This window comes from Enhydra lutris, unplaced genomic scaffold, assembly GCF_002288905.1.
Source record: "Enhydra lutris kenyoni isolate GAN:26980312 unplaced genomic scaffold, ASM228890v2 scaffoldscaffold70, whole genome shotgun sequence".
Taxonomy (NCBI): Eukaryota; Metazoa; Chordata; class Mammalia; order Carnivora; family Mustelidae; genus Enhydra; species Enhydra lutris.
The window spans coordinates 412,304-437,833 of NW_019154154.1; positions in this window are offsets into that span (position 1 = coordinate 412,304).

The following is a 25,530-nucleotide window of genomic DNA, read 5'->3' on the forward strand; positions in this document are numbered from 1 at the left end:
TCTGAGTCAAAATGATTTCAAATAGACTAAATGATGGCATTTTAAGATTTTCTCAGTTGGCTTATGCACATATTTTTTGTGTGTATACGCAAGGAATGATATATGATAACTTCTTTAATCTAAATTAATCTACAAAAACTTTTAAATCAGTATAAATTTTGTTCTAAAATATCAGACAAGAAAGTATTGTGGTGTAATTGCCAGCATTCTTTATTCCTTAGTGCAACCCAAAATGACATCTTCCAATCAATAGACTCATACATTCAGTAAATAGTATTGTAACTCCTGATCTTGGGGCTTGTTGGAAGTTACAACACAATTGTTATCACCCTGCATCCACGTATCTGTACACCACCCCTCTCTATCCTGTTCTCTGCCCTGGAAGGAATCTTTGTCTTCTGCCTTCCTGTTGTATTTGACCAGTGGGAAGCACACTCACATCTTAGAGTGGGAGGAGAAGAGAGGGGAGATATTTATTCCTGCACCTCCTTTTTTTTTTTTTTTTTTTTTACTTTTACTTACATTTTTACTTTGCTACAGATCTGACAAAAGCTGCATTTCTTTCTGGCCCCAGTGTTTATCTAATTGCCCATTTTCACCAGATGCCATTAACTCAATTCCATCTCTCTTATCCCTTCAGGATTAAAATAATGCATCTCATTGACTCAGTGATACCACATATCACTTTTTGCCACTATTGTTCATCCGTAGGAGTTTGACTATCCATGTTGGTCTTTTAACTCTATTCAAACTTTTGTAAATAGTCCCTTCATTGAACTCTCCTCAATGAACCCCTTTAAATGTATCATCTTTTTTCTGCTGGAACCCTAGCTGACACAAAACCCCACTCTTTGGATAGGTTATTCTTTTAATATCAGCTGGAATTAATCTATTAACATTAAGTTTAGTTTTGGGGTATGTGTGTGCATTCACCTGTGTGTTAGTGTGTGTGTGTGTGTGTGTGTATAATGTATGTATGTAACAAGATTGCCTGGTAGTTTATAGTTTGGTACTATAGGAGCAGAAAATGTTTCCTTTCTTTTCTTCTAGGTTCATTGGCTGGTTTAATAATTAAACTGACATAAGCCAAATTGACAGGAGACAAATGAATTTTGTATGTATCAGAGCCCCATAAAAGTATAAAACTCCCTAGTCGTAATTGAGTCTTATATATCATCCTGAGCTAAAGAGAAGGGGGTAAGGGTCTGGGGCTTCAAAGTGGGAAAGACAATTCACAGGAAGATGAGAATAGCAGATGTTTGGTAAACAAATATTTGCTATGCCACATATAGAAGTTTTCTTGATATAAAAAGTTATCTTTGGTCATAACTCTCTTTCTAGTACAGATTCACTCTCTAAATTCTTTTAGGCAGTGAAGGGGGAGGTAAAAAGTTCTTTCTATATCTATTGAGCCCCCATAATTGTTAGCTGGAAATAATCCACAAGACAAAGTGGCAAATTCTGGGGTGGCATATTCTGTTTCCCCTCAATACTTACTTTTTCTTGTTTAGGTACAGGGATTGTACTGCATTTAAAAAGTTGAAAGTGAGGGGTGCCTGGTTCACTCAGTTGGTTAAGTGCCTGACTTCGGCTTAGTTTACAATCTTGGGGTCTTAAGATTGAGTCCTGCATCAGGCTCCACACTCAGTGGGGAGTCTTCCCTCTGCCCCTATGCTCACTTATACTTTCTCTGCTTCTATCTCAAATGAATAAATGAAATCTTTAAAGAAAGTTGGAAGTGTTCTTTTTATTCTTACACTATAAACCAATTTCATTATCACATGATAACATTATTATCACATGCTGTATTAAAGTTTGAAAATAAGGACTATGTGGTCCTGGAGTATTGGCCAATATGACCTTAATATTCCTCTTAGCTTGGCTTAAACTTTACATAGGATTCTTCCTGGCTCTACTCCTTTGATCTCCCTTTTCTTAAAACATTTACTTTAGAAAATGTATACTTGCAAATTCTTATTCTTCCTCTTGACAGCTTTATAACCCAGGAATGTCTTTTTTAAGGAACTGGAGCATCCCTGTGAAATATAACCATCAAGGATAGTAGCACCCCTATGTCCTATCTCTCTGGGAGAATCGGAGCCTAACTCCAACTTCTAAAACTACCTCTTGTCATGAAGATAGGAGAAAGTTTACTTTTCCTTTGGGTAAGTCCAATTAGCAGACACAGATGGCCTAAAATCTCTCCCACTTTGTATCTTAAAAAACCCTTTGTTAAAGCATAATTAAGTTTAGAATCCAGTTTTCCTCCCTCTTGCAGTAGCCTTGGGTAAAGTCACCCTGTCCTGTTTAACTCCGGCCAGTGCAATTTTTACTTTGAAAGTCTCTTCTTCATGTTTCACTTTTCTTTGTAGCAGCTATTACCTTATACTTTTCCAAATACCACTTTTGAGACTTATTAGAGTTCTGTTACACTTCTCTTTTCCATTTCAAAATTTCTGCTTTTATATTTATGAATTTTAGTCCTTATGTATTTTGGAATTTCTTATTGCTAATGTTATCAAATTGAATGTGTCCTTCATTATTTTCACTCTTTTGTAACAAAGAGTTTTAAGGTGATGAATTTCTTCTCAGTATAATCATTATTACATCTCATAGTTTTATTTATTTATTTATTTATTTGTTTGTTTGTTTGTTTAAGAGAGGGAGGAGGGGCAGAGGGGGAGAGAAAATCTTACCAACGTGGGGCTCAAACTCAGAACCCTAAGGTCATGACCTGAGCCAAAATCAAGAGTCAGGCGCTTAACTGAATGAGCCACCCAGGTGCCCCACATCTCATAGTTTTAAATGTGCAGTAATAATTATACATTGAAAGATATATTTCTGTTGCATCTTTTCCTCAAGAATTGTTTAGGAAACCACTGAATGATTTCCCACAGGCCTAGGTATTTTTTATTTCTGTATTCACAATTTCTTTATAGATTTAAATGTGGTATGATTAGAGAAATTTTCTATAATTTCTATTTTTGGGAATTTAATAATTTTCTTTTTACTCAACATATGACTAAACACTGTATATTTCCAATGGATAATATTAGTAGGCAGATAGCAAGTTTATGTTAGAGTTTGTTAAATATGTTTGTTTTAAAATACTGCATATACAAATAATCTCACTAATTGGATTACTTATATTCCTTAAGCCTACTTTATTATATACTTTGTTAGTGTTGGAGAAAATCAGAAAAATCATGCATTATTGTTGCTAGTTATTGAATGTTTGTGTCCCTAAAATTCATATATTAAAATCATACCACCTAACGTGATGGTTTTAAAGGCGGATTCTTCGGAACATGCTTAGGTCAGGAGGGCAGAGACCTCATGATTGGGATTAATATTCTTATAAAAGCGATCCCAGAGAGTCAGTGTCTCCTTTCTACCACATGAGGTTAGAGGAAAAACCTGATTGTCTAAGAAGTGAGCCCTTAACATACATCAAATCTGCAGCCCCTTTGATCTGTATCTTCCCAGCCTCCAGAACTGAAAAACGAATCTTTGTTTTTTAAACCACTTAGAACATGATTATTTTTGTTAGCAGCCCAAACAGACTAAGGCAATTACATTGTTTCTTTTAATCTAACTTTATTCATCAATAATAAATCATCATACCCCATTAATGATTTTGGCTTTGAATTAACATCTTTTTTTCCTGATAGTCTTATTTATCTTCCTTACCATTATTATGACTAGTAAGCTTTTTCTGGTTTCTACTCATGCAGTTTTCTTACTTCCTCTTTCAATATTTCTGAGTGATTATTGGAATTTACCTTTTCTTATTGAAATTTATCTTTGTGGATAATACAGAGTTATATTTTTTTATGATTGCATTTTGAGTCATTATTTTTCTCCAGGCTTAAGAGTATTTTATTTACATTTACTTATTTATTTATTTAAGATTTTATTTATGTATTTGACAGAGCGAGAGATCACAAGTAGGCAGAGAAGCAGGCGGTGGGGTGGGTGGGGAAGCAGGCTCCCCGCTGAGCAGAGAGCCTGATGTGGGACTTGATCTCAGGACCCTGAGATCATGACCTGAGCCGAAGGCAGAGGCTTAACCCACTGAGCTACCCAGGTGCCCCTACATTTATTATTTATAAGAGGATTTTCTTCCTCTGTATAATCAGTTTGCCAGTGATTGGGAATTTATATAATCTCTTTTCACTCCGGTTTTGTTGCTTCAAAATATATTCCTTTTTTTTTTTAATTTTTTATTTCTTTTCAGCCTAACAGTATTCATTATTTCTGCACCACACCCAGTGCTCCATGCAATCCATGCCCTCTCTAATACCCACCACCTGGTTCCCCCAACTTCCCACCCCCCGCCCCTTCAAAACCTATATTCTTAAACTTATATAAAATATATCAGGCTGAGGGGCACCTGGGTGGCTCAGTGGGTTAAGCCATATATCTATCTATCTATCTATCTATCTATCTATCTATCAGGTCGAGTGAGACAAAAGGATATCTACTAAGCTGATTATTATGTCATAAATGATGAGATAATACATATAGACTTTTTCTTTTCCTCTCCATTGCTCCTTCATCCCTTAGTTTTCCTTTGTTTGAGAGCTACCTTTGTCTCATTACAGTCTTTTTTTTTTCAATTCAACGTGATTTTTCAAAGATTATCAGCATTGTTTCTGATATTTTTATAGGTATGGACTATTTTAAAGCTTATTATATAAGAAGTAATAATTTTGTCTTACTTTATTGCATCCAGTATTAATATTTTCTTTGTGTATATGTCCAAGTATGTGTATGTACCTAATTTAATTATGAGGTAAGCTTTATGGCAGTAACAACCATGTTCCTCATATCTTCTTCAAGTCCCCTTAATCCCAAGCACAACACTTCTCTATGTAGGTATTCAGCAAGATTTTTTATTTTTTTATTTTGTTATTGAATTTAAAAGCTTGATGAAAATAAGCCAGACTTGAAGAAATGCTCTCTGACCTTTCATTAGTTAGCACTCACATTTCCCATTTGTTTTATCCTTTTTGGAAAATGAAACAAGGTTTCACGTTTCACAAAAATGTTGCTAACTTCTAAGACTACTCATTACCATTTTATTTATCAAAGTGAAGAGGGAGAGCGGGGTTCTTATCTCTCAGAATGGAAGAATGAATCTCGAGGACAAAGGAGAGTGAGTTAAGTGATAGAGTTTTATTAAGTAAAGATACAGAAAAAACTCTCAGGAATGAAAGGGGTCCCAACTGAGTTGCCAATGTGGGCCTCCAATGACAGTCTTTTATTTCAAGAACTGACCAGGGAGTATGGCCTTATCATTCTTGCAATGCCTTGATTTGAGTAAGGACTGATGATAAGGTCTTTAATGGCTTACTACTACTGCTTGGCAGTATGGTCACAATGGGACTGCCATTAAAAGACCCCACCTCTGATGCCCAGGCCAGGGTGGTCTGGTTTGTTCCCTTATCTCTAATTTCCTTATGTTTCAGCATTTCTGGGATTTGAGCCTGATCATGTAGCCTCCTATCCATCTCTTTCTACCTACTGGAGCTTGTTCCTTACTCAGTGAGACCCTTCAGTTGTGTATTGGTGGGTCATATACTTGGGGGATGATTGCCAACATGCATCTGCGGGGTCGGAGGGTAGGGTAGAGATAAAGGAAGTTCCCAAAGGAATTTTTATATGTTAAAGTAGACTTACAGGATCTTGGAGGTTTGGCTGAAATTGGCTTTTGCCCTTAGCAAAGTGTCAACATCCAGGCAGTTGAGTTCCTAGACGATTGTCACTCTGCCTGTTTTCAAGGACTTGACAATGGGCTTTAAGTAGTAAGGAAATTTAATAATTTTCCTTTTGCCTTTATTTCCCACATCAAAAGGTAATAGTAGGAATGATCAATAACTGACATCAGATATATGCATGCCCTAATTCTAAAGAGAAACAATAAGAATTTTCATTTTTATGCAAAACAGACTCTAAAGATTTAATTTAGTGTAGGATAATAAAGGAAATTCTGCATTAGCAGTTTAGTTTGTCACTGGTCAGCCCTGTTTATAGATTTGTAGCAATAAATGTGCTAATGAGGTAGAGGGAAGGGAAAGGTATTTTAAGACTTGCATTTATGTAAAGCATGTTGAAGAATTTTCATAGTTTTCAAATACTGGCTAACTGTACTGTTTGCATTATCTTCATTCTGAATGCTGTTACATAATCCTATGAATCTCTTTATACACTTAAACCAGACCTAAAGAAGTATAACTGTTAATTGTTATTTTTGTTTTGTTTTGTTTTACTGTGAGTTGAAAGGCCTTAGTCCCCACCTATTCCTGCCCAATTCTGCGAGATTGTTTAACAGCTGCTGTAACAGGATTTCATTCTTGCTCTGCCTACAGACCAACCCATGATGGATACAACCTGTTTCCCTACATCTTCAGGATTTGAATAGAAAAAAATTCTTGAAACAAAACTTTGACTGTTTTCCACAATAAAATAAAACCTTTAATTACTTGCCCCTTCCCTTATCCCTCATCAACACATACCTTAAGTTGCTCTCACTTGCATTGTTTTAATATAGGCCAGTTAACTGCTTTGTTTTTCTTCCACAGTCTGGTAATGTAGGGACCAAGGGCAGGCTGCCCCAATATGAGCCAGTTAGGCATGAACATTATTTTGAGTTAAAAGTAATCAAAACTCAGTGGATGCAGGAAAAGCTCTTTCCTTGGTCCTCAACTGCCTAAATTTACAAGGGGGAAGGAGAGCCTGTACCAGGAAGAGAGAGACTCCACTTTAGCTAAGAAATTTTTCTGCATAATAGAGCAATCTTAGTTTTTGAAAACATTTCCTCCACCTTCTTGCTAATGACCTTCTTCCTCTTGTGTCCTGGCCCTAACCCTCTCCGTAGCACACTAAGCTTCTTTTTGCCTCATTGTCTTTGGCATTTCACCTCTGTGTGGACTCCCATACACATTCTATTAAATTTTATTTTCTCCTGTTAATTTTTTTCATGTCACTTTGATTCTAAGTCCAGCTAGAAGGACCTTGAAGGGCAGAGAAAGGTCTTCCTCCTTAAGACTAGGGTCTTTCACATTAGAACCAGACTCCCTACTGCCTAGCCCAAAATGCTTCATTGAGGATTGAGTAGAATGAAAACTTTTTACTCTCTCCCCTCTTCAGCATGCTCCCAGCTGGACATCTAACTTCAGTAGTTCTGTTACTGCTCAGGACTCTGCCTTTTTGTGTTACAGGGTTGCTGGAGCTGCGTTTCTTGTTTGTTTGGGGTTTTTAAAAAAATATTTACCTGATTGAGAGAGAGAGAGAGAGTATGAGCAAGGGAAAGAGGGAGGCAAAGGCACACAGGGAGAAGGGGAGAGGGAGAATCTCAAGCCAACTCCCCTTTGAATACAGAGCCCAAAAGGGGCTTGATCTCATGACCCTGAGATGGTGACCTGAGCCAAAATCAAGAACTGGACCCTTAACCAACTGAGCCACCCAGGCACCTCTCTTTCATTGTTTTCATTATCATTATAATTATCCTTGTTGAGATTCCACTACTTGATTTTATCATTGCCAAGAGATTTTATGAGATAGGTAAGTGTAGCATTGGTTTGACTTTCTGGGGACTCTTACTAATAATGTTTATTTTTCACCAATGAAAGGCAAAGAAAGGGCAGCCATCATCTGAAAACTTTGCTACTAAGTCTGTTCTGATCTGCCTATTTATATGAGTGCCAATAGCACAAAATATTTTAATTTTGTAAATGATTTTAAAAAGGACAATCTAGGATTGTAATGGTCAGTTTGAGAAAGTTTTGACATAAAATGTTTCGCTTTTAAAGACACCTTAAAACGAAAAGGAGGGGATAGTCTTATTTGTCTAAAAGAAAGAGCACGTAGGACAGAGCTCACTTTCTTCATATGAATGTGTGCACATGTGTGCTTGTGTGTGTGCTTGCATCAGAAGAGGTTTCCTGAACTAATCTTTTTCTTCATGCAGAGGAAAGAGAAATAGCTTTTGACAGTAATAATTTCACATTTGTCTGAAGCTGGCTCCTTCAAACTTCTTTTTGTTTTTTTTCCCTCCCATTTTCTCCCCGTCTTGGGAAATTTTAGAGATTGGGGAGCCTGCGTGGCTCCGTCGGTTAAGCATCTGCCTTCAGCTCAAGTGGTGCTCCCAGGGTCCTGGGATGGAGTCCCACATCAGGTTCTTTGCTCAGCAGGGAGCCTGCTTCTCCTTCTGCCTGTGCTGTCTCTTATGCTTTGTTTCTCTCTCTGGCAAATAAATAAATAAAATCTTTAAAAAAAAATAGGGAATAAAATTAATGAAAAAAATCATGTGTTCACTCTAAAACTATGTAGTCTAGATAGACAGCAATTGCCTTCTTAAAAAAAAAGACAAATTACCAAGTTGCATTCATTTTTTTCAAAAACAAAATAACAAACAAATAAAACAAAACAACAACAAAACCCCTGCAACCAGGGCAAGTAATGGAGTAAAGGCCTTGCTCATTAGATAAAAGAATAGAAGATGATCTTTGTTTATATAAAATGAGGAAAAAATTTAAATGTGATTTGAGGGATCTCGAAAATTCAGTCTTACAGACACATAAGTTTGTAAGTTATATTAAAAATAAATACAGGTAATATTGGACCTAAATGGGTGAATAATAGGTTTAAAAGTGTATATCTAATTCCATTTTTTATGATATAAATTAATGTCAATAGAATATTCTAGTTTACATAAGATCGTGGCTAAACATCTTGTGATTTCAATTTTAACAATTTCCAACATTAGTTTATGATTCAAAGAAGCTATCATTGTACCCACAATAGTTTAAGATTTCAAATATATAAAATGGTGTGTAAAGAAATTAATTTGTAATAATAAGATCTCTCTTAAAAATGTTAAATCTCATAAATTTTAATAATGCTATAAACATTAAGGGATTACTATATTGGATTTAATTATGATTTCCAAATTTTCAATTAAATTTAAGACCTTAGACTAATATTAAATTGTGTTAATGAATAATCTTTTATTAGTTGGGTAATTTTAAAGCTTGAAAACAAAACTCCGGTCATTAAACGTAATTTTAATTTACATTTGTTTTTTTACCATAGGGAATGTGAAAGTGCCTTTGCATAATGTTAAATACATATCATCTTTTTTTGCTACAATAGTATTTTTTTTTAAGATTTTCTTTGTTTATTTGAGAGAGAGTGAGACAGAGCAGAAGGTCAGAGGGAGAAGCGGACTCCCCATGGAGCTGGGAACTTATGTGGGACATGATCCCAGGACCCTGGGAACATGACCCGAGCCGAAGGCAGTTGCTTAACCAACTGAGCCACCCAGGTGACCACTACAGTAGTATTTTTAAAGCTTTTATGAAATATCTGTTCATGAAGATACAGAATTAGTGGATTTTTGTGATTGAGTTTTCACTATATCTTTGTCTATAGGAAAAAAGGTTAGTGACCCCTACAGTAGTGTTTTTAAAGCTTTTATGAAATATCTGCTCATGAAGATACAGAATTAGTGGATTTTTGTGATTGAGTTTTCACTGTATCTTTATCTATAGAAAAAAAGGTTATTTTGTTTAAGATGAAAATTAACATAAATGCTTGAGATTCTATTAAATATAATAAGACTAAGATGAGTATATGCACAAAATAATATGTATGTTTTAACTATTTCTTAAGGAACTTTTTGTAGTTTATTTAGATGGGAAATTTAGTATAAATTATTTCATTTAAAATACTGATCAATTTAATTATATTTTAGTTAAAAATAAAAGCTTACTTTTTTTGGTTAGATATTTATATATGTCTAAATATATATATAAAGATTTTTAAGCTTTTGAATAACAAAAGTAAATATAAAAGTAAATGTTAAATCATTCAACAAGTTGATTTAATATTAATGTACTTACTTATAAAGAAAAGGTTAATGGGGGTGCTTGGGTGGCTCAGTCACTGAAGTGTCCAACTTAATCTCAGCTCAGGTCATGATCTCAGGTTTGTGAGTTCAAGCCCAGCACTGGGCTCCATGATGGGTGTGGAGCCTACTTAAAACAACAACAAACAAATAGACACAAAGTTAATGAATAGTTTACTGCAAGACATCACTTAGTAACACATAAAAATAGTAAAATGAAACCTTGAGTTTTGTCTATCATGTGACCAAGTTATTCTCTGCTCAGATAATAAAATGTCCTTAATTTTTAAAAAGTCAAAGTTTTGGGGCACCTGGTGGCTCAGTGGGTTAAGCCTCTGCCTTCAGCTCAGGTCATGATCTCAGGGTCCTGGGATCAAGCCCCGCATTGGGGCTCTCTGCTCAGCAGGGAGCCTGCTTCCCTGCTCTCTCTCTGCCTGCCACTCTGCCTACTTGTGATCTCTCTCTCTGTGTCAAATAAATAAATAAAACCTTAAAAAAAAAAAAAGTCAAAGTTTTTCATAATTTTTGTTCCTTACTACTGTAACATTCTTTCCTTGGAAAACATAAGTTTTTGTCTTATCCTGCTTGGCACTTTTTCTTGATTTTGTCTTTCCCTAATTCAGGCCCAAACAGAGTAGTAAAACTATGAGGATGTGCTTTATCACAAAATATTTTTGGACTTTTCTAGACTGGCTCAGATAACACAGAGGTTTTTGTTTTTGTTTTTTCCCATCTCCATATAAAAAGATTACAAATGGTTAATAAAAGGAATTAGGCTTCTTTGGTACCCTTCAAATTTTAATAAACTCATAATTATTGTAAGAATTATTTGTTTACCAAATATAGGAACTTCCATTATCATAGATTTATATGCATAATTAGCCTTTTCATGTTAAAAGAAAAAATATTTATTTTATAACCCCAAGACTAGCAAGTTGCTATTTACCAATAAATTCTTGTTTCTAGATTTCAGTACACTTGCCAACAGGTACAACAAGTGACAGTTGCTGATATATCCATTTATGATATATCTATATGATTTGATTGATTTTTTTAAAGGTTTTATTTATTTATTTGAAAGAGAGAGATCACAAGTAGACAGGGAGGCAGGCAGAGAGAGGCGGCGGGGGAAGCAGGCTCCCTGCTGAACAGAGAGCCCGATGCGGGACCCGATCCCAGGAACCCGAAACCATGACCTGAGCCGAAGGCAGAGGCTTAACCCACTGAGCCACCCAGGTGCCCCTGATTGATTTTTAATATAAATCAAAAGCCAAATATTTCTCAGTGTTCTTTTTATGTTTTTAAGTATAATCAATGGCTACATCCTTATATTTTTTAGGGATTTGTTTGTTTATTTATTTAAGAGAGTGAGAGAGGACAGAGGGAGAGGGAGAAGCAGACTCCCTGCTGAGCACAGAGCCTGACATGTGGCTTGATCCCAGCACCCCGGGATCATGACCTGAGCCCAAGGCACTCGCTTAACCAACTGAGACACCCATGTGCCCCAGTGACTACATCCTCATAAATTAATTGAATATCATTTCTAAAATGAGGATTCTACCTTCTGTTTTTGTAAAATTTAAAGATTCTTTTCATGACAGGACAGAAGACATTGACATTCAAGGTAGATGAAAGGCAGAACAAGAGGATGGCAGGAAGGGCCAACAGAGAAAAGTTAACAGCAAGCTGGACCAGCTTATGTATGGCAAGTAGGATGACATTAGCTAGATTTCATGTGCTCCCATGGAATGGCTAAGTTATATAATCTGGAGGGCTCTGAGGCACAGGGGCTGGTACCTGATCCAAGGGGCATTTACAGCTGATATATATAGTGGCCAGAAGTATAGGAGCCCAATAAGGTAAGGTAAGTGACTGGGTATATGGACTTCATTAGCTGCTCAGAAAGAGAAAATGGCCAGTCTTCAGTCAGGGCCTCACACTAGGGCATGACAATTTAAAAAACAAAACAAAACAAAACAAAAACCGAATTATATCATCTTCCAGTGTGATCAAATCAGCCAACATAATATATTAGTCAAAACCATTCAGTTTTTACCATAACAGTGAAAAATTGGCTACAATCTGAAATATGTCTGTTGGGCAACCTCACTGAAAATTTCTGAGAATGTGTCTTTGGTACACGTCCCATCTGCCAACCTCATAATCCTGGCAGAAATCTGTAACAGTGGAACATAGGTATTTGAACATTGGCAAGTGGATATGGTACAGTTATATAATTCAAATAAACACAAATCCATTCTTATTATTGTTTGTTTGGGGGATGGCTATAAGATTTACTCTATGAAAGTCAAAAGACTACTATGTCAACAGAAACAAACAAAAAAAAACCCTAAAACTTTGAGACCCTGTATTTCAAACCGGGTTGTCCAATGTAATACCAAACACACTCATTTTCTACTTTTACATTTTTGATAAAGCTTTGCAAGACACTGAAATGTAGAGCTCCCTGGATTTCTTAGTGTTTCTGCAGGGTTCTGGCTTCCTAAGTAATGGAAATTGACATGCTGTAACTAGAGAGAATGTCTCCTTTTGTCCTCCAGAAACATTTGTTCTCCACATGTTAAATGTATTATATGCAGGCACACAGGTTTATAATTCACAGGGGGATGAATCCCTGAGCCATTCTTCTACATTCACATTCATAATGGTTCTAAGCTAGGGACCTCCTTCTTGTCTCAGACAAGATTTGGTTTCATTACAGAGATAAAGTTTCTCTCTCTCGAGGGGATGGGAGTACAGCTGCGTATCAGTTCCTATATAAACTAATAGGTTCATAATTTCAGATTCCTCTCCTATATAAGCAAACCATTTTTGGTACATGCATGAACAGCCATCTGCCTCTCATTTCATCTTTATGAGAATAGGGTAGGGGAAACTGAAATGGTTAATACTGCGATTAATGAGTCTGATCTTAATCTGGAAACCTCATGTTTGCTTTCAGAAGAATATAAATAAATTGAGGTATTAATGTTTTATCCAATGCTGCTCATCATCTATTGACATCATTATTTTAGTGTATTATTACAAAGCTTTAAGGTACTGTAGCCAAATTTATTACTAACATGTAAAAGAAGCTTTTCTCAAGGATAAAGTACAGATCCCACATGTGACCTTTAACTAAGAATTGGAAATGACTCGGATTTAAGACTTTTCTTTAACCTTATTGGGAGAGATCTAATCAGATAGTGTTAACGCAAACACTGCATTATAATTCTGAGGACCTGACCCTTGGGTTCATGTCTCTCAGCTAAAAAGATGTTATATTTGCACTTCCAGAGCCTAAATGCTAATACGAGTTTCCAGTAATAAAGATTCTCTAGAATCTTGATTTGAGCAGCAGACTATCAAATGTGCTAGGAGTAGTATTCCAAATGCCAGGGAACAATAACTGGTAAATCTTTTTTAAAAATAACTCTTATTCTCCTTTGTTTCCGTAATTCTATTTACCCTTTTTATTAATTTAAAGTTCAATTTATCTTGACATGTTTTCATGTTGCGGCATTCAAATAGATATGATGATTTGAGCTATTGGCCTTTGGTTAGTTTTACTCCTTCCATATTAGCAATTCGCTTTCAAACCAGAAAGTCTCTTCTATACTGTTTTTGGAATCACATAAATATGTTAGGAAGTCATTCTTTAGTTTTTGGTCTCCAAATATTTCTAATGTCCTGTATTGCCTGAGAATTCTACCACTGTAAGGATGATATTAAGTACATTGGAAAGGGAATCCTCTCCATTTTTCTTGCAGACAACCCATATCTTTTTTTTTTTAAAGATTTTATTTATTTATTTGACAGACAGAGATCACAAGTAGGCAGAGAGGCGGGCTGAAAGAGAGAGAGGAAGAAGCAGACTCCCTGCTGAGCAGAGAGCCCGATGTGGGACTCGATCCCAGCACCCTGAGATCATGACCTGAACCGAAGGCAGAGGCTTAACCCACTGAGCCGCCCAGGCACCCCAGACAACCTGTATCTTGAACAAGAGCTATGGAAATAACCAGAAAAACTATGATTTTTAAGCCATTTTAGTAATCTTATTAAAAGTTAGTGTCTTAATTTGGAAGCATGTTGTACAAATTTAATCTTGCTGTAGAGTGATTTAACAGGGGGATTATGCTGATTAACATCTGTACCGTTTATAGCAGAGAAGGTTAAAAAAAATTATTCCCTGAAGATAAGAACTCTGTACAAAGGTATGAAACTAAAAAAAATCCATAAGCAAGCTACATTAGAATAGATTATTTTCTTTCACTTTCATTAAGTGAGGAACTAGGGAAAATTGACAAAATTATCAGTTCTTCAAGTTTGTGCATTTATTTGTTTGCTTTAGAGTTAGAATATAAATGAAATCTTGTTAACCTCAGTCAGTTTCTTAAGAGGGTCAGAATTCATTAATAGTGAGACTATTAAGACATCTAATTATCTTAACCAATGGGGCCATAATGTGATTTAGCCTATTAATAACAGACTTATATCTCCATGTTGATATTAAATTATCAAAATTCTGATCAAAATCCTGTTGGCCCAAACACTGACAATCTTTGTTGAATTTTCCCCTCATTTTAGATGATAATTCCACATGGATGCAGTTTTTAGACTCATATATACATCATTTATTCTATCATTTTCAGAAAATGAAATTTTTTATATCATGAAAACCTAAAACAGTATGAATATAGTCAATCTGATATTGTTATTCTTTCTTAGACCGCTATAATGTATATTATTTTCATTAACAATATTGTTTATTTGTTCATTCAAAAGCATTTATTAGTGGCTTATTACATGTTAGACACAAAAAGTATTTAAAAATGAATAGTACTTAGTTCCTATGTATTATCTTGTTCACAATAATCTTCAGTGAAATTATGAAATAGGAAAATGAGTCAAAGATAAAATTTTTAGTATATAAACTTTTATTTGTGGAGAATATTGATATGTCTCTTCTACTTGTAATAAAAAGTCGTATTTTGGATATATTTTTTTGAAATTTCTGAGTAATATTATTAGTTTAGCTGAAAACTGACCTAGAAACACCTTTGTAGGGATACAAACATCTGGTTGTTTTGCAGGACAGACTCCCACCCCAAATTTGGTTCAGATATTAAAGGTGATGATGATAGGCCATACACCAAAAGAATCTGAAAGGAAGTTCAGTGCTCACACAAGGGACTCCTAGGGAGATCAGGTCTTGCAAACAGGTAAGAGGCTCCATGGGCAGAACAGAGGGAGTAGGCCAATTGTGGTTGTTAGAAGGCGTAATTAGAGAAACATTCCCACACACAGGCTGGAGATTTGTGAAGTTTAAACTTTCCAGTGGCTTCAGTGGAAAAATAGGAAAGAGAGGCTGAAGATTAACAAGTCACTGGTCAAACATCAAAAACGTGGTCATCCCATAAAATATATGTGATATCTTGTCATTAGGCTAAATAAAAGTAAGCTCATTTTTTTTAAAAGATTTTATTTTTATTTATTTGACAGACAGAGATCACAGCAGGCAGAGAGAGATAGAGGAGGAAGCAGGCTCCCCGCTGAGCAGAGATCCTGATATGGGGCTCGATCCCAGGACTCTGGGATCATGACTGGAGCTGAAGGCAGAGGCTTTAACCCACTGAGCCACCCAGGCGCCCCAAAAGTAAGCTCATTTTTGAAAAAGTAGCATAGCTTTTCAGAAAGAGCACAAGCTTTTGAACCCGATTGAAATTCATTCTCTGCTTCAAAGTAGCCATGTGATTTTGACCAAAGTCATTTCATATGTTAGATTCAAGGTTTTTTTCCTTCTATAAAGTGAAATTAATACTTAACCCACATAGCATGGTGAGGTCAAGACAAGTCAAATTTTTGACAGAACTTTACTTTTTAATTAAAACAAATTTATTCTGAAATAAATACTACTAATTAAGATTCTTGATGTCTTTTTCCAGAGAAGATCCTTTTCAAGAACTCAGTGAAGCTACATATTCCACGAGTTGGGCTATGTGGGCTCCTGGCTCTATGAGTCATGAGACTTCTTGAATGAAACAGATCTCAGTATGGGTGAATGGTGCAAGAGCTTATCACTGTCTCATAGCATATTGCAAGATCAAATCTTTTTAATTATTAGTAAAGGAATTTATCTACAGTAAAGAATTTTAATATTTGACTTTTTAATGAGATATAAAGACACATTTTATATTCTTTTTTGGTAAGAGTGTATTACTTCCTCATTATATCAACTTAAGCATTTAATAAACTTCAAAGTTAGAAAATATTATATAGCAGACACAATTGTCTTTGTGGGAAAATTCAAGTGAAACGGTGCTAGTAAAATTAGGACTTCATTCCAAAATTTATTTAAATATACTTCTTTTATGTATACTGTTATTAAGATTATTTTTAGAGTTATTTCAAAGACTTCTTCAAATATCTGTCATACACTAGGATATAAATAGTATGCAACAGTACAGAATCTGAAAAAGCATAAATATGTCATATCAGGGACACCAAAGTACAAAATGCATATTTATTTTAGCATGTATTCAGGATACATCTATTATAGTTAAACCATAAATTTCATATTCAAAGTTATTTTTTATTTAATTTTTTATTTTTTTATTAACATATAACGTATTATTAGCCCCAGGGATACAGGTCTGTGAATCGCCAGGTTTACACACTTCACAACATTCACCATAGCACATACCTTCCCCAATGTCCATAACCCAACCACCCTCTCCCTACCCCTCTACCCCTGGCAACCCTCAGTTTGTTTTGTGAAATTAAGAGTCTCTTATGGTTTGCCTTCCCCCCAGTCCCATCATGTTTCATTTATTCTTTGCCTACCCCCCAAACTCCTCACTATGCCTCTCAGATTCCTCATATCAGGGAGATCATATGATAATTGTCTTTCTCTGATTGACTTATTTCGCTCAGCATAATACCCTCTAGTTCCATCCATGTAGTCACAAATGGCAAGATTTCATTTCTTTTGATGGCTGCATAGTTTTCCATTGTATATATATACCACCTCTTCTTTATCCATTCATCTGTTGATGGTTCATCTAGGTTCTTTCCATAGTTTGGCTATTGTGGACATTGCTGCTATAAACATTCAGGTACACGTGCCCCTTTGGATCATTACGTTTGTATCTTTAGGGTAAATACCCAGTACTGCAATTGCTGGATTATAGGGTAGCTCTATTTTCAACTTTTTTGAGGAATCTCCATGCTGTTTTCCAGAGTGGCTGCACAAGCTTGCATTCCCACCAACAGTGTAGGAGGGTTACCCTTTCTCCACATCCTCACCAACATCTCTCATTTCCTGACTTGTTAATTTTATCCATTCTGACTGATGTGAGGTGGTATCTCATTGTGGTTTTGATTTGTATTTCCCTGATGCCAAGTGATGTGGAGCACTTTTTCATGTGTCTGTTGGCCATCTGGATGTCTTCTTTGCAGAAATGACTGTTCATGTCCCATTTCCTGATTGGATTCTTTGTTCTTTGGGTGTTGAGTTTGCTAAGTTCTTTATAGATTTTGGATACTAGCCCTTTATCTGATATGTTGTTTGCAAATATCTTCTCCCATTCTGTCAGTTGTCTTTTGGTTTTGTTAACTGTTTCCTTTGCTGTGCAAAGTTTTGATCCTGATAAAGTCCCAATAGTTCATTTTTGCCCTTGCTTCCCTTGCCTTTGGCGATGTTCTTAGGAAGAAGTTGCTGCGGCTGAGGTTGAAGAGGTTGCTACCTGTGTTCTCCTCAAGGATTTTGATGGATTCCTGTCTCACATTGAGGTCTTTCATCCATTTGGAGTCTATTTTCGTTTGTGGTGTAAGGAAATGGTCCAGTTTCATTTTTCTGCATGTGGCTGTCCAATTTTCCCCACATCATTTGTTGAAGAGACTGTCTTTTTTCCATTGGACATTCTTTCCTGCTTTGTCAAAGATTAGTTGACCATAGAGTTGAGGGTCTATTTCTGGGCTCTCTATTCTATTCCATTGATATATCTGTCTGTTTTGTGCCAGTACTATACTGTCTTCATGATGACAGCTTTGTAATAGAGCTTGAAGTCTGGAACTGTGATGCCATCAACTTTGGCTTTCTTTTTCAACATTCCTCTCGCTATTCGAGGTCTTTTCTGGTTCCACATAAATTTTAGGATTATTTGTTCCCCGTCTATGAAAAAAATGGATGGGATTTTGATAGGGATTGAATGGAATGTGTAGGTTGCTTTAGGTAGCATAGACATCTTGACAATATTTGTTCTTCCAATCCATGAGCGTAGAGCATTTTCCCATTTCTTTGTGTCTTCCTCAATTTCTTTCATGAGTACTTTATAATTTTCTGAGTTCAGATTCTTTGCCTCTTTGGTTAGGTTTATTCCTAGGTATCTTATAGTTTGGGGTGCAATTGTAAATGGGATTGACTCCTTAATTTCTCTTTCTCCTGTCTTGCTGTTGGTGTAGAGAAATGCAACTGATTTCTGTGCATTGATTTTATATCCTGACACTTTACTGAATTGCTGTGAGTTCTAGCAGATTTGGAGTGGAATCTTTTGGGTTTTCCACAGAAAGTATCATATCATCTGCAAAGAGTGATAGTTTGACTTCTTCCTTGCTGATTTGGATGGTTTTAATTTCTTTTTGTTGTCTGATAGCTGAGGCTAGGACTTCTAGTACTATGTTGAATAGCAGTAGTGATAATGGACATCCCTGCCATGTTCCAGACCTTAGTGGAAAAGCTCTCAGTTTTTCTTCATTGAGAATGATATTCACTGTGTGTTTTTCATAGATGGCTTTGATGATACTGAGATATGTCCCTACACTTTGAAGAATTTTGATCAGGAAAGGATGCTTTTCCAGCATCTATTGAGAGTATCGTATAGTTCTTGTTCTTTCTTTTATTAATGTATTGTATCAAATTGATTGATTTACAGATGTTGAACCAACCTGGCAGCCCAGGAATAATTTCTACTTGGTCGTGGTGAATAATCTTTCAATGTACTATTGAATCCTATTGGCTAATACTTTGGTGAGAATTTTCACATCTGTGTTCATTAAGGATATTGGTCTGTAATTCTCTTTTTGTGGGGTTTTTCTCTGGTTTTGGGATCAAGGTAATGCTGGCCTCATAAAATGAGGAAGTTTTGGAAGTTTTCCTTCCATTTCTATTTTTTGGAACAGTTTGAGGAGAATACAAGTTAATTCTTCTTTAAATGTTTGATAGAATTCCCCGGGGAAGCCATCTGGCCCTGGGCTCTTGTTTGTTGGGAGATATTTAATGACTGCTTCAATCTCCTTACTGGTTATGGGTCTGTTCAGGTTTTCTATTTCTTCCTGGTTCAATCGTGGTAGTTTATATGTCTCTAGGAATGCATCCATTTCTTCCAGATTGTCAAATTTGCTGGTATATAGTTGCTCATAATATGTTCTTATAATTGTTTGTATTTCTTTGGTGTAGGTTGTGATCTCTCCTCTTTCATTCATGATTTTATTTATTTGGGTCCTTTCTCTTTTCTTTTTGATAAGTCTGGCCAGGGGTTTATCAATGTTATTAATTCTTTCAAAGAACAAGCTCCTAGTTTTGTTGATTTGTTCCATCGTTTTTTTGGTTTCTATTTCATTGATTTCTGCTCTGAACTTTATGATTTCTCTTCTCCAGCTGGGTTTAGGCTTTCTTTGTTGTTCTTTCTCCAGCTCCTTTAGGCATAGGGTTAGGTTGTGTATTTGAGACCTTTCTTATTTCTTGGGAAAGGCTTGTATTGCTGTATATTTTCCTATCAGGACTCCCTTGGCTGTGTCCCACAGATTTTGAACCGTTGTGTTTTCATTATCATTTGTTTCCATGAATTTTTTCAATTCTTCTTTAATTTCCTGGTTGACCCATTCATTCTTTTGAAGGATGCTGTTTAGTCTCCATGTGTTTGGGTTTTTTCCAAATTTCCTCTTGTGATTGAGTTCTAGCTTCAGAGCATTGTGGTCTGAAATTGCGCAGGGAATGATCCCAATCTTTTGGTACCAGTTGAGACCTGATTTAGGACCGAGGATGTGATCTATTCTGGAGAATGTTCCATGTGCACTAGAGAAGAATGTGTATTCTGTTACTTTGGGATGAAATGTTCTGAATATATCTGTGATGTCCATCTGGTCCAGTGTGTCATTTAAGGCCTTTATTTCCTTGTTGATCTTTTGCTTGGATGATCTGTCCATTTCAGTGAGGGGAGTGTTCAAGTCCCCTACTATTATTGTATTATTGTCGATGTGTTTCTTTGATTTTGTTATTAATTGGTTTATATAGTTGGCTGCTCCCATGTTAGGGGCATAGATATTTAAAATTGTTAGATCTTCTTGTTGGACAGTTCCTTTGAGTATGATATAGTGTCCTTCCTCATCTCTTATTATAGTCTTTGGCTTCCGAGAGCTCGGAACCCTACTTCTCAGTGCGCCCTCAGAGAATGGTGCCCAATTACTCCCGTCTCCCTGGCCTCTGGCCCTGCTCCGAGCTTATTGAGCCTGCGGCTGGTTCAAGGTAACCCTGAGCTGAGAGCTCACTCTTTGGCTCTGTCTCTGTAGCCGGCTTCCCCGTTCTAATACCTGCAAACTCTGCAACACTCAGACACCCCCCGATCTTCTGTGACACTGCGGGACCTGAGGCCATGCTGTCCCCACATGGGTTTTACTTTAGCTTAGTCTCTGGAGCAATGTCCCTCAGTGGAGCAGACGTTTAAAAGTTCTGATTTTGTGCTCCATTGCTCCCCAACTTGCAGGGAGGCGGCCACTCCCCACCGCGGTCTATCTTACCGTCGCTTTGGATTCACTTCTCCACAGGTCCTACCTTTCAGAAAGTGGTCAATATTCTGTTTCTAGAATTGCTGCTCTTCTTCTCTTTGATCTCCTGTTGGATTTGTAGGTGGTTCGAATGGTTTGATAAATGATCTAGCTGATCTCCTGCTACCTGATGTCATCTCAGCCTGTTACTCCTCCACCATCTTACTGGGGACTCTATTCAAAGTTATTTACAATGGAAAATTAAAGGTGTAAAGTAAAAAGCTTTCTTCCTCTTAGTTATTTACTACCAGGACATTGTGTAAGCATTTCTTGAAAATATAAAAGGCTCTTTTTAAAAAATTCTTTTATTGTTTCAGTGTTCCAAGATTCGTTGTTTATGCACCACACCCAGTGCTCCATGAAATAAGTGCTCTCCTTAATACCCTCCACCAGGCTCACCCAACACCCCACCCCCTCCCTTCCAAATCCCTCAGTTTGTTTCTCAGAGTCCATAGTCTCTCTTGCTTCATCTTCCCCTCCAATTTACCCCAGTTCACTTTTCCTTTCCTTCTCCTAATATCCTCCATGTTATTCTTTATGCTCCACAAGTAAGTGAAACCATATAATTGACTTTCTCTGCTTGACTTATTTCACTCAGCATAATCTCTAGTTCCATCCATGTTGATACAAAAGTTGGATATTCATCCTTTCTGATGGAGGCATAATACTCCATTGTATATATGGACCATATTTCTGTATCCATTCATCTATTGAAGAGCATCTTGGCTCTTTCCACAGTTTAGCAATTGTGGCCATTGCTGGTATGAACATTGGGGTACAGATAGCCCTTCTTTTCACTACATCTGTATCTTTGGGGTTTATACCCAGTAGTGCAATTTCAGGGTCATAGGGTAGCTCTATGTTTAATTTCTTAAGGAATCTACACACTGCTTTCCAAAGTGGCTGCACCAACTTGCATTCCCACCAACAGTGTAAGAGGTTTCCCCTTTCTCCACATCCTCTCCAACACTTGTTGTTTACTGTCCTGATAATTTTGGCCATTCTAACTTGTGTAAAGTGGTATCTCAACATGGTTTTGATTTGAATCTCCCTGATAGCTAATGATGATGAACATTTTTCATGTGTCTGTTAGCCATTTGTATGTCTTCTTTGGAGAAGTGTCTGTTCATGTCTTCTGCCCATTTTTTGACATGATTATCTGTTTTTTGGGTGTTGAGTTTGAGGAGTTCTTTATAGATCTTGGATATCAGTTCTTTGTCTATAGTGTCATTTGGGAATATCTTCTCCCATTCCTTTGGGTGCCTCTTTGTTTTGTTGACTGTTTCCTTTGCTGTGCAGAAACCTTTTGATCTTGATGAAGTCCCAAAAGTTCATTTTTCCTTTTGTTTCCTTTGCCTTTGGAGACATGTCTTGAAAGAAGTTGCTGTGGCATTTGCTGAAGAGGTTACTGCCTATGTTCTCCTCTAGGATTTTGATAGATTCCTGCCTCACATTGAGGTCTTTCATCCATTTCTAGTTTATCTTCGTGAATGGTGTAAGAGGATTTGAATTCTCTTTGATTTCTTCTTTGCCAATTTGAGTACCTTTTATTTCTTTTGTTGTCTGATTGCTGTTGCTAGGACTTCTAATACTATGTTGAACAACAGTAGCAAAAGTGGGCATCCTTGTCATGTTCCTGATCTCAATGGGAAGGCTGTCAGCTTCCCATTTCCCAAGAGCTAAAAGGCTCTTAAAGCTTTGTTATACTGGTTGTCTTTTCTATATTATATAAAAAATCAATTTCAACCTGCCAAAGATATTAGTGAGTCAAATATGCATGTAAATTAAATAAAATTGGATAGCTAGTATGTGTAAAGTAATTAATGATGGCTAATATTTGAGCTATAATGACTTTTTAAATGATTGGCATAGTTGCAGTATAATTAGCTGAAATTACTTTAATAAAACCAGTAATTGGTTTTGAAACAAGGGCAGTATATTTAAAAATTCTACATGGCATTTTATATATGTACTATTGTTACATTAAAAACAAGACCTTCCCGAAAATATCTTGATAGGGAAGATTATATATATACAATATATATACACACACACACATATATATACATAGATATGCAAACCATCAAGAAAGAATTCTTGAGATATCTCTGGTGCACAGAGACAGGACCAGTGGGCAGAAAGCTCTGTATGGGGTCATCAGGATTGGCTGATCATATACTTTAAAGTTGGGAGGGAGTTAGGGATAGGATAAGTATCTAAGGGGTTTGAAAGCAATGTTTCCAGGACCTTGAGGCTCCAGCTGTTGTTAAGAAAAAGTCGTCAACTGCTGTCCAGTAAAACCTTAGTCATGAGATCCTTCAAATGTGTATCAGAGGGTCAGAGGGTCATATGCTTGGAAGATGATTGCTAACATATATCTTGGGGGATAGAGACAAAGGAAGTTTCCAAATGAATTTTTATATATTAAAGGAGACTTACAGGATCCTGGAGGTTGGGATAATGTTAAAGTAAGATTGCCTTTTTCCCTTAGCCAAGTATCAACATAGAGGCAGTGGAGTTCCTAGAGGAAAATCACTTTGCCTGTCTGAAGGACTCATCAGTGGGCTATGAGTTGTAAGGAAATGTAATTTTTTTTTTTTTTTGGCCTTTGTTCTCCACATCAGTCTCTATGTAAGAAGAATTGGATTTTCTTTCAGAATGGGAAGTTTTTACTTTAAACTGGTAATTGTACATTTACTTCTTGAGAAATTTAAATACCAAAGAGAAATATAAATACTTTTTTTTTTGCATGATTTAGTATATGCAAGTGTCCTATTATTTACTCACTCTTTGATAATCTAACACTCACTATTTGTATTCTGCATATGGCAGCAACTAAGGCCCTGGCCAGGCTAGCTTTCTGTACCTAAATTCAGCCAGACTCAAGGTCAGAGTGGTAGTGAAAGCATAGTAGCCAAGAATACAGTTCTTCCTGCATGAGTGGAAGATAGTTAAACCCAAGGTCACCCAAGGGTACTTCTCCTAGCCCTTGCTTATACACCTTATAAAGTATAAAATCATTATAAAATTATTTTAGGTGTGAAAAAAAAAGTGTTCAGGAGAGTTTTATTTCAGAATGTTAACCTTACTGGTCTCCAGAAATTGGAAGGTTGGGCAGGATTATAGGTCCCAAACGGAATTGCTGCACCATGTTTACTAAGTTAGTGAGTTTCTCTGAGAGACACAAGGCTGGACACAGAATGCTGGCAAAGACACTGTTCTTGGAAAGCTCACAGTAGAAACTAAAGAATATGCAAATATGATATTTTTCCCATACCTCCCAGTAATGAGAGTTTGAGTATTCAAATTAGAGCTCAAAGAAATATGAAACATAACTAAAGTATAAGAGCACAGAATAAGAATATGAAACCCTGAAAGTGGTGATGAGGCCAAATTGAGCCAGGGGAGTAAAATGCATTTAGGAAATAGAGTAAGAGAAAGCACTAACAACTTAATTCTGTTTTATTTAGAAGAAATTGAGTTGGGGTGCCTGGCTGGGTCAGTTGGTAGAGCCTGAACCTCTTGATCTTGGGGTCATGAGTTCAAGCCCACGTTGGGCCTAGAGCTTACTTACTTACTACTACTACTACTACTACTACTGCTGCTGCTGCTGCTGCTGCTACTATTAATAATAATAAAAAGAAAAGAAATTGAGTTGAAGTTTTTGTAAATGTTCTTGGGTTCTTCAGTCATAGGAAAAGAATTACATCTGCATTTGTTTGCATGGATATATTTTGCATACTAAAGATATATGTGTGTATCTTTCACAAGAAAGTATTTATCATAATCAAATAGGATAATGAATGTATAAATATATGAAAGTGAAAACTGCAAGTTACATATGTATAAACACAGTACATACACACACAAACACACACTCACACACATACATATTTATAAACAAAGTTGTCTAATCCTGATTTATAGTTTCTAATATTAGGATGCAATCCTAAAGTATGCTTTAGTGTATCCAAACTATATATGATGAAAGTATGAAGTATAAAAGGACAAAGTGTTAAAAGAAGCATGGATAAAGAAATCACTCTATCAGTTAATCATTTATACAAAAAAAAAAAAAGAAAGAAAGAAAGAAAGAAACATGTGTCTCTAAAAGGAACGCAGAGTAAAAACTTCCAGTCTGGCCATTTTTTATTTAAGACATTTAGGAAAAAATTCTGATGTTCAAAAAGTCGAAAGAATTTATTCATCTTTTGCAGGATAGACAAAGTGAATCTGTCACCTAGATCAGCCTCAAATAGGTATTTATACTAGAATCTATCATTAATGTGAGAATATTCAATAAAATATTCCATTTGCTTTTAGCTGAAGATAGATCTTACGTTCATATATCCTTTGTTAAAAATGTATATCTTAGAAAATATATATCATATAGCTGCTCAGTAAGCAAAAGTAAACTAATTGGAAATTAAAATATGTATGTTGGTTAGCAAACAAATTTATAGGGGGTATTAAGTATAACTTTTTCCACTAAAAACTTAATATAGTTATTTTCATGAATTCATTACCTGTTGAAATATCTGTATTCCGATGGCTATTGATTTATTATGCTCATGTCAGTTTTCTGCCTTTAGTAAAATACAAATTTACTGATTCTATTAATGTTTATTACAAAATTTGTATTTTATATTGTAATAACTAATGGGGTCACTTATTCAAAATTATTTATTTATTTATATACATATATTTTTTAAAGATTTTATTTATTTGACAGAGACAGACATAGTGAGAGAGGGAACACAAACAGGGGGAGTGGGAGAGGGAGATGCAGTCTTCCC